This window comes from Rutidosis leptorrhynchoides, chromosome 1 (genome assembly GCF_046630445.1).
Source record: "Rutidosis leptorrhynchoides isolate AG116_Rl617_1_P2 chromosome 1, CSIRO_AGI_Rlap_v1, whole genome shotgun sequence".
In the NCBI taxonomy this organism is placed as follows: Eukaryota; Viridiplantae; Streptophyta; class Magnoliopsida; order Asterales; family Asteraceae; genus Rutidosis; species Rutidosis leptorrhynchoides.
This window is the reverse complement of record NC_092333.1, coordinates 686,427,464-686,437,488: the sequence shown is the minus strand read 5'-3', so window position 1 is coordinate 686,437,488 and position 10,025 is coordinate 686,427,464.

Genomic DNA, 10,025 nt, shown 5'->3' with positions numbered 1-10,025 from the left:
TAAATCATAAAGAGAATTGGTTTAAATTAGTCGAAATTTTTCGGTTCATCACAGTACCTCCCCGTTAAAGAAAATTTCGTCCCGAAATTTTGAGTAGTACCTGTTTCATGAGCGATATCAGTGAATAAATGTGGATACTTTTGCTTCATTTGATCCTCACGTTCCCAAGTAAACTCGGGTCCTCGTCTAGCGTTCCAACGAACTCTAACTATCGGTATTTTGCTTTGTTTTAATTGTTTGACCTCACGGTCCATGATTTCAACAGGTTCTTCGACAAAATGGAGTTTATCATTGATTCGTATTTCGTCAAGAGGAATTATGACATCCTCTTCAGCTAAACATTTCTTCAAATTTGACACGTGAAATGTGTCGTGAACACTACTAAGTTCTTGTGGTAGCCTTAATCGATAAGCAACTGCTCCAATTCTTTCGGTGATTTCAAAGGGTCCTACGTACCTAGGACTTAGCTTTCCTCGTTTACCGAATCGTACAACGCCTTTCCAGGGTGACACTTTCAACATGACTTTGTCGCCCACTTGAAATTCTAGCGGTTTTCTTCTTACATCAGCATAACTCTTTTGGCGACTCATGGCCGTTTTCAATCGCTGTTGTATTTGAATGATCTTTTCGGTGGTTTCGTGAATAATTTCTGGTCCAGTAAGTTGTCTTTCTCCTACTTCACTCCAACATATAGGAGATCTGCACTTTCTACCGTAAAGTGCTTCAAATGGCGCTGCGTTGATGCTCGTATGATAGCTGTTATTGTATGAAAATTCTGCCAACGGTAAGTGTCGATCCCAACTGGTTCCAAAGTCAATCACGCATGCCCGTAACATGTCTTCTAATGTTTGTATTGTTCTTTCACTTTGACCATCTGTCTGTGGGTGATAAGCGGTGCTCATATCTAATCGAGTTCCCAATGCTTTTTGTAATGACTACCAGAAACATGATGTGAATTGGGTGTCACGATCAGATATGATGGAGATAGGTACACCATGCCTGGAAACTACTTCCTTCAAATATAGGCGTGCTAATTTCTCCATACTGTCTGTCTCCTTTATTGGTAGAAAGTGAGCTGATTTAGTTAGACGATCAACTATCACCCAAATAGTATCATGACTACTTGTAGTCCTTGGCAATTTCGTAATGAAATCCATGGTTATTCTTTCCCATTTCCACTGCGGAATTTCTGGTTGTTGCAGTAATCCCGACGGCTTTTGGTGCTCAGCTTTGACCTTTGCACACGTCAAACATTTGCTTACATAAGTAGCAATTTCTGTCTTTATATTAGGCCACCAATAAAACTTCTTGAGATCGTGGTACATTTTCCCATTTCCTGGGTGAATTGAGTACCTCGTTTTGTGTGCTTCATCCAGTACTAGTTGCCTTAGATTACCATGTTTTGGTACCCATATCCTATCAGCAAAATACAGGGTTCCATCGGCTTTTTCTTCAAGCTGTTTTTCTAACCCTCTGCTCATTTCGCCTTTTTCATTTTCTTCTTTTAAAGCCTCTAACTGTGCAGCTTGAATTTGCTTTGTGAGATCAGTATGAATTGTAATATTCAAAGCTCGGACCCTAAGAGGTTTTACTCTTTCTTTTCGACTTAGGGCATCAGCTACAACATTAGCCTTTCCGGGATGGTAACGGATTTCACAATCGTAATCGTTTAACAACTCTACCCAGCGATGTTGCCTCATATTGAGTTGTTTTTGATCAAAAATATGCTGAAGACTCTTATGGTCAGTGTACACTGTACACTTGGTGCCATATAGGTAGTGTCTCCATATTTTGAGTGCAAAAACTACTGCTCCAAGTTCCAAATCGTGCGTCGTATAGTTCTTTTCATGAATTTTTAGTTGTCGTGAGGCATATGCGATAACTTTTGTGCGTTGCATTAATACACATCCTAAACCTTGGCGCGAAGCGTCACAATAGATCACGAAATCATCATTTCCTTCCGGTAATGACAAAATGGGTGCAGACGTTAACTTCTTCTTTAATAACTGGAATGAGGATTCCTGTTCCGTGGACCAATCATACTTCTTTCCCTTTTGAGTCAATGCAGTTAAGGGTTTGGCAATTCTAGAGAAATCTTGAATGAATCTTCGGTAGTAACCAGCAAGACCTAAGAATTGGCGGATTTGTGTTGGAGTCTTCGGTGTTTCCCATTTACTAATGGCTTCGATCTTGGCGGGGTCAACTTTAATTCCATGTTTACTGACAACATGGCCCAAAAATTGTACTTCTTGTAACCAGAAATCACACTTCGAAAATTTTGCGTACAATTCTTCTTTCTTGAGTATCTCTAGTACCAGTCTTAAGTGTTGCTCATGTTCTTCCTTGTTCTTCGAGTAAATCAATATGTCGTCGATAAAAACAATGACAAATTTGTCTAAATACGGTCTACAGATGCGATTCATTAGATCCATGAATACTGCTGGAGCATTAGTCAATCCAAAAGGCATGACTAAAAATTCATAGTGACCGTAACGGGTTCTGAACGCTGTTTTAGGAACATCTTCTTCCTTCACTCTCAACTGATGATATCCAGAGCGTAGATCAATCTTAGAATAAACACTTGATCCTTGCAATTGATCAAACAAATCATCAATCCTCGGTAATGGGTACCGATTCTTGATCGTTAATTTGTTTAATTCTCGGTAATCTATGCACATTCTCATAGATCCATCCTTCTTCTTGACGAACAGAATAGGAGCACCCCAAGGTGAAAAACTAGGACGAATAAATCCACGGTCCGATAATTCTTGAAACTGGTCTTGTAATTCTTGCATTTCTGAAGGTGCAAGTCTATATGGGGATCGGGCTACAGGTGCGGCTCCTGGTATGAGATCAATCTGGAATTCTACACATCTGTGTGGAGGTAGCCCCGGTAATTCTTCTGGAAATACTCCGGGATATTCTCTTACAACCGGCATATCATTAATGCTTCTTTCTTCAGTATCGATCTTCTTTATGTGTGCCAGAATAGCATAACAACCTTTTCTTATAAGTTTCTGGGCCTTCATACAGCTGATAAAGTTCAGCTTTGAGTTGCTCTTCTCCCCATAAATCATTAATGACGTTTCATCCTTACGAGGGATGCGAATTGCTTTCTCAGCGCAAACAACTTCCGCTTTTGTTTTGGACATCCAGTCCATGCCAACAATTACGTCAAAACTTCCTAATTCTACGGGTATCAAATCGATTTTGAAGGTTTCACCAGCGAGATTCATTTCGCAACCATGGCAAATTTTATCGGCTTTTATCAGTTTACCATTAGCTAATTCTATAGTATATTTATCGTCTAGAGGTAATGATGCACATTTAGTTTAGAACTAAAGTCTTTACACATATAACTTCTATCAGCACCCGTATCGAACATAATAGAAGCTAGTTGATTATTAACGGTAAACGTACCCGTGACAAGATTAGGATCCTCACGTGCTTTACTGGCACTAACATTAAATGCCCTCCCACGTGCGGGTTCTTTGTTCTTCTCCTTATCAGGGCATTGATTTATAAAGTGACCAGACTTCCCGCATCCATAACATTTCTTGACATCGGTCAATTTTGTCTTTACTTCAGAAACGGTGGCATAACAATCTTTCGCCACATGTCCTTTCTTGTTGCACTTATCACAGACCACTTGGCAATAGCCTGCATGATGTGTGTAACATCTTTTGCAGAACAGATGGGGTCCCTTATAGTTTGGACTTGCAGTTGCCCCATCTTGTTTACCTTTAAAAGTTTCTTGTTTCTTCAGTTGAGTACTTTTGCCCTTATAGTCTTCCCATTTCCTCTTTCCTTCAGTTGTCTTGACTTCGGTAATTGGTGCCTTAATCGAACTCTCTGTGAACTGGTCCATGAGTTGGTGTGCCATTGTCATGGCTTCCTGCATCGTATTTGGTTTGGATGATGTAACATTTCCTTTGATATTGATCGATAAACCGTCAATATACATTTCTATCTTTCGTTTCTCGTTTGGCACCAATTCGGGACACAACAAGGCTAGTTCCATGAAACGCTTTTCATAGTTATTGAGATTCGCGCCGATAACCTTCAGATTACGTAACTCAGATTCCATTTTTCTGATCTCGTTTCGAGGACAGTACTCCTCGATTAGCATCTTTTTCAGTTCTTCCCAAGAGATATCATATGCCGTATCTATTCCTTCCGCTTTAGCATAATTGTTCCACCAAGTAAGTGCACCGTCTTGCAACGTGCACGAAGCATACTTTGACTTGTCTCCGTTCGCACAATTACTGATTTTGAAAACGGACTCCATCTTTTCAAACCATCGAGTTAGACCGACTGGTCCCTCGGTTCCACTAAACGTCTGTGGTTTGCATCCTTGAAAAGTTTTGTATGAGCATCCGTTTCGTGAGTTTGTGTTTACGGCTGCTGCTTCGGCTGTTGCTTTTGCTGCTTCGATTGCAGCAATTCTTTCATTCACACGTTTCTCGACTAGTTGCTCAAACTCAGCATCCGACATTTGAGACATGTTTCTTCAATAAACACAACAGATATAATTTAATCATATAGAATATTATAGGTAAAATGAGTTGTCAATAGTTAATCGTAGCATATTAATAATATGAACCGATTATTATAAAAGCCTTTTCTTCTTATTAGCATTTTATAATTATTTCTAGGGTATTACCTACCCGTTAAGTTCATACATAATAGCTAGTACCAGGAATTAACTACTAAAATCCTAATAATATTCCACTATGAAAAATTATAGCGAGTTACTACATTATTATGTAATAATAATAATAAGAAGTAGTAATAATACAAATAATCATTCCATGCATTTATTATTAATAAACCAAAATAATACAATACCATACAATACTGATATTTTACATATGCTTATTTTACATAACAAGATAGAGTAGCACACATAAGCAATAAAATAGCGCATGGAAGATTTATGGTTGCGAGGTCGTTCATTCAGAACTATCAGAAACTTCTTCCCATTTGGTTCTCTCTGCCAATTGTTTGTGTGCACATGGTCCGACAGACATTCTGGCAGTGTATTTTATTTTTAGTTGGGGTTTTGAGGTACCCGTTGCCTCAGTGGGTTTAATACAATAAGGGTGGTTACGGATCGAATGGTCCTGTTATTTTTTAATAATTAAGGACATTTTATTATTGTGGTTGTTTTTATTATCTATTGCAAGTTGGAATTTCTCCTTAGTGATCTCTTTTATTTCATTAGCGAAATCCTCCTCCTTACTGATCTCGTCTGATGACGAACTGTCTGAGTCATGTGTAGGAGAATATGATGACGAACTGCAAGAATATGTACCGGTGGTCATGAACCAAAATCTGCCAGGCGTAATCGGCACAACCCGCCCGTCGGCGGTATATCTGGACCAATGTCCATATTTGTTTAGAAATGGATGATCCTCGTTTACTCCAGGGATCATGGGTCCATGCCAACGATACTGTGGCTCCGGAAAACTAAAGCTGGGTGGAGCTGGAACCTCCTCTGGGTTTACCGGGAGTTGAGATTCCCCGGCTAACACAATTTCTTCTTTAATAGGTATTGGAATGCCCTTTTCAGTTGTGGATAGAATAGATTCAGTGTCCGATTCCGAGTCGTACAAAATGATAGGATTAGAGGAAGTCATCTATCACATAATTGAAACAACAATTACGTTAGCATATAAATATATCACATATAATGTTTTTGACCAAATAATAAGCAAAAATCAGTAACAACAGATATGGTCATAGTCCAGACTCACTAATGCATCCTAACAATTACCAGTTAAACACAATAATGTAATTTCTGGTTCCCTATGACCTCAAGCTCGGATACCAACTGTAACGACCCGTCAAAATCGCTATTGACGCGGCACATTAATCATTGATTCCACAGTGAGGTTTTGACCTCTATATGATACGTTTTGATAAAATATTGCATTCATTAAAATAAGTGACTTTCTAAACATAGAAAGTTATAAACATGTGGGCGAGTGCTTAGGTATAAGCAAAACCCCGAAATACATAAGTCTTTAATTTACAGGTTGACATCACAGTCCAATTATTTATTACACAACGCAGTTTTATTTTGAATGCAATAAACTTTGTACAAAGCATGAGAGACTCCATGCAGGCAACAAGCACATCACAGCGGAAGCATTCTAAGGACCTGAGAATAAAACATGCTAAAAAGTCAACACGAATGTTGGTGAGTTATAGGTTTAATTGCTCGAGTCATAAACATATATAAAGATAGACCACAAGATTTCATCAAAAGTTTATCAATAGATTCTACGTAACAGAGCACCCTGGTAACTAAACTTAACACTATAGTGATAATTACCCCATTCGTTTTAATATACGCAAACCAACGTGTCTTAAACTCAAATAACATACGTCCGTTAAAAGGCTAGCGCTCTAGCTCGGACGGGGATGTCAAGCCCTATGGATCCATATACAATTATTCGCGCCCACCAGTCCATATCCTATGTACTGGCAGCTACTAGTTACCAAAGCTAAGGGATTTTCGGTTTAACACAGTGTAGAATTTTGTATGTACTTGTGTCTTATTGCGTTTAAAATAAATTGCATGTATTCTCAGCCCAAAAATATTTAAAGTATTTAAAAAGGGAGACTATAACTCACAGTTCAATATTGAGACTCAATATTGCAGGCAAATTGCGTAGACGTAATGATGGTAGACGACTGTATGGTTGGCCTTGGATTCAAGAACAATACCCCGAACAATACCCAATATTTCCTTATTTTAAAACGGTTTGAAACCCGAATTAAAAATACCCTCGAATATACTTTATTATTATTAAACTTAAAATTAAAATTATAATTAAAATTATAAATATAATTTTAAGTACAGAATAAGAATGAAAAAAACGTCGAGCAAAACTGACCTTTTATAGTACTTTTCGATTTACTGTAGCTCATGCGATCGCATGAGTTTTTAGTGTTTTTGCCATGCGATCGCATGGCCGCCTTTTCTGTTTTTGTTTGCTAGTCCGTCGACATCAAATAGTATTTAATGTAGCAAATAGTGTTTACTGTAGCAAATAGTGTTTTACTGTAGCAAATCACTGTAGCAAAATACGGTTTCACTGTAGCACTGTAGCAAAATACGGTTTCACTGTAGCAAATAGTGTTTTACTGTAGTAAAGTCATTTTTACTTGTACATCTTATAATATATATATATATATACATACATATATGTATATTTACATAATATTAAATCATAAAGAGAATTGGTTTAAATTAGTCGAAATTTTTCGGTTCATCACATAATGTAACCAGTTTGGTAGTTTAATTGAGCCAACACCTTTACAATCAGAAACAGAGAAAGAAAATAAAAAAAAAAAAAAACGTACGATTTCCTGTTGAATTTGTTATCTTGTGTTTGATTCTGGAATCATATTGTACTGATTTTAGACAAAGAATATATTACCTTTAGTTTAGATAATGACTTGAACAGAATTACGCATTTTTCTTAAATCTATTTATATATATAAGCCGTAATAATATATATAGTATTTGTGTACATGTATTTATATCTATAACTCTGTATCTGAATGTATATATACGTATAACTGTGACCATATATATACAGCTGTATTATATATATATATATGATGATGTATCTACTTTTATAAATTTATAATTTATAACTAATATTATCAATTAATAAATATATAGTTAATAATAATAATTCTGATAGTTATATTAACAATACAAATTAATAATAGAGTTACTAATAATACTAATGCTAATACTATTAAAAAATAAAATGTTTAATAATAATACTAATTATAATAATATTAATATTAATAATTATATCTCAATTTATATACATCAAATTTCATATTTATCATAATATTATCAATACTGATATTTATTCTAATAATAATGATGAAAGTAATAATATTATTATATCAATTTTATTTTAATTTGTTTTATATATTTATTTATAACTTCATTTTAAATTACACTCAATTATTTTTATATCTTACATAATTAATTCAAATGTTTAGATTATATTTTTAATTTCAGAATATAACATATATTTACATTTATATATATATATATATATATATATATATATATATATATATATATATATATATATATATATATATATATATATATATACATACATACATATTTATTTACATACAATTATTCGTGAATCATCGGGAATAGTCAGAGTCAAATGAATTCATATAAACTGTTTCAAAAAAATTTGGAGACTCAACTTTACATACTTTGCTTATCGAGTTGGGTTCAGCTTAAGATCAAGTTTAAATTTGGTCGGAAATTCCCGGGTCATCACAGTATGGTAGTTAAAATTTATAATTTTGTGGATTATTATTTCTTTGTCCACGACCACGACCACCGTAACCATTACGACCACGACCACCACCACGACCATTACCATAAGGATGATTTCGAACATAGTTATGATTTTTATTATTGTTATGGTAATTTCCATGATGATGGTTTTGGCCAATATGACCACGACCTCGCCCACGTCCTCGTCCGGGTGCATTACTTTTTTTATTATTATTATTGTTAATAGCATTAGCTTCAGGGAATGCTAGCGCACTCGTAGGACGAGATTCTTGATTCTTCATCAGTAATTCTTTATTCACTTCTGCAACTAAGGGATAAGTTTGAAGTTTGGAAAAAGTTTTGTAATTCTGCAATCTTAAATTTTCTTGTATAGTAATGTTTGCAGAATGCATTGTGGAGAAAGTTTTCTCCATCATATCAGCATCACTTATTTCTTGACCACATAATTGAAGCTTTGAACGGATCTTGAACATGGCCGAGCTGTATTCACTTACCGTTTTAATGTCTTGGAACCTTAGATTTCTCCATTCTTCCCTCGCAGCTGGGAGTAATATTTCCTTTTGATTATCGAATCTACTCTTGATACTTTCCCATAAAATATGTGGATCTTTGATAGTGAGATACATATGTTTTAAGGTGATATCAATATGTTTGCGAATAAAAGCAATTGATTTTAATTTATCTTGATCAGAACAAGTATTGTTTTCTTTTAAAGTTTCTAGAATACCCAATGATCCAAGATTTATTTCTACATCCATGACCCATGATGTGTAGTTTGTTCCCGATACGTCTATGGCATCAAACTCAAGCTTTGATAAGTTTGACATTTTCTATTTTTAGAAAGATGAACAACATAAATTATAATCAAAATCAATTTCTAACAACATGAAATTAGAATTATTTTAAATTTATAAGTAGCAAACAACAAAATAATGGTATGATTACAAATAATAAAACCACAAGGGCATGATAGAATATAGGTTCACCCGGTGGTATATTAGCAATAATGATGATAGTTAATATGACCAATACAATAGAAAAAATCATCCTTGTGTGAATCATCTTTACAAAAACTTTTTGAGAGTGGTAATCTGAGAAAATGAAGATTGATTTGTGAAAAATGTGAAAATGAAGATGTTTATTTTATATTTGAAAAATATAGTCGTTGTAACGTCGTCAGTTGACGTTAACAACCGTTATGTATATATGACTGTTGTAACGTCGTTAGTTGACGTTAACGAATGTTATGTACTCGTTATATTAATAATCATTTTAATAAAAGAATTTTATTAGTATAAATATGATTACTATAAAATACATTTAGTATAAATATGTTTAGTATAAATACGAAGATTAAGAGAATAAACATATTATGCATAAATAATAAATTTAAGAATAAACATTAGTATGCAGGAAATATATAATGATTAACTAGTAAAAGGAGTCCGCGCGATGCCTCGAGGTCTTTGGGTTGCGTATTCATAGTTAACGGAGCGTATTATAGGTGTGTATATGTATTGAATGTAGTCGCGTTTTTTTTAAGTGTCCGTTTCGCGTATAGTTAGTCCCGTTGTGTTCGTAAGATTTTTTTGAGTTGAACGGTTGGCTCGGAAAAATTTAACTCGCACCGAGCGAGAAGATAGGGTCCGCTAAAAATTCGGGTGGAATTTGTTTC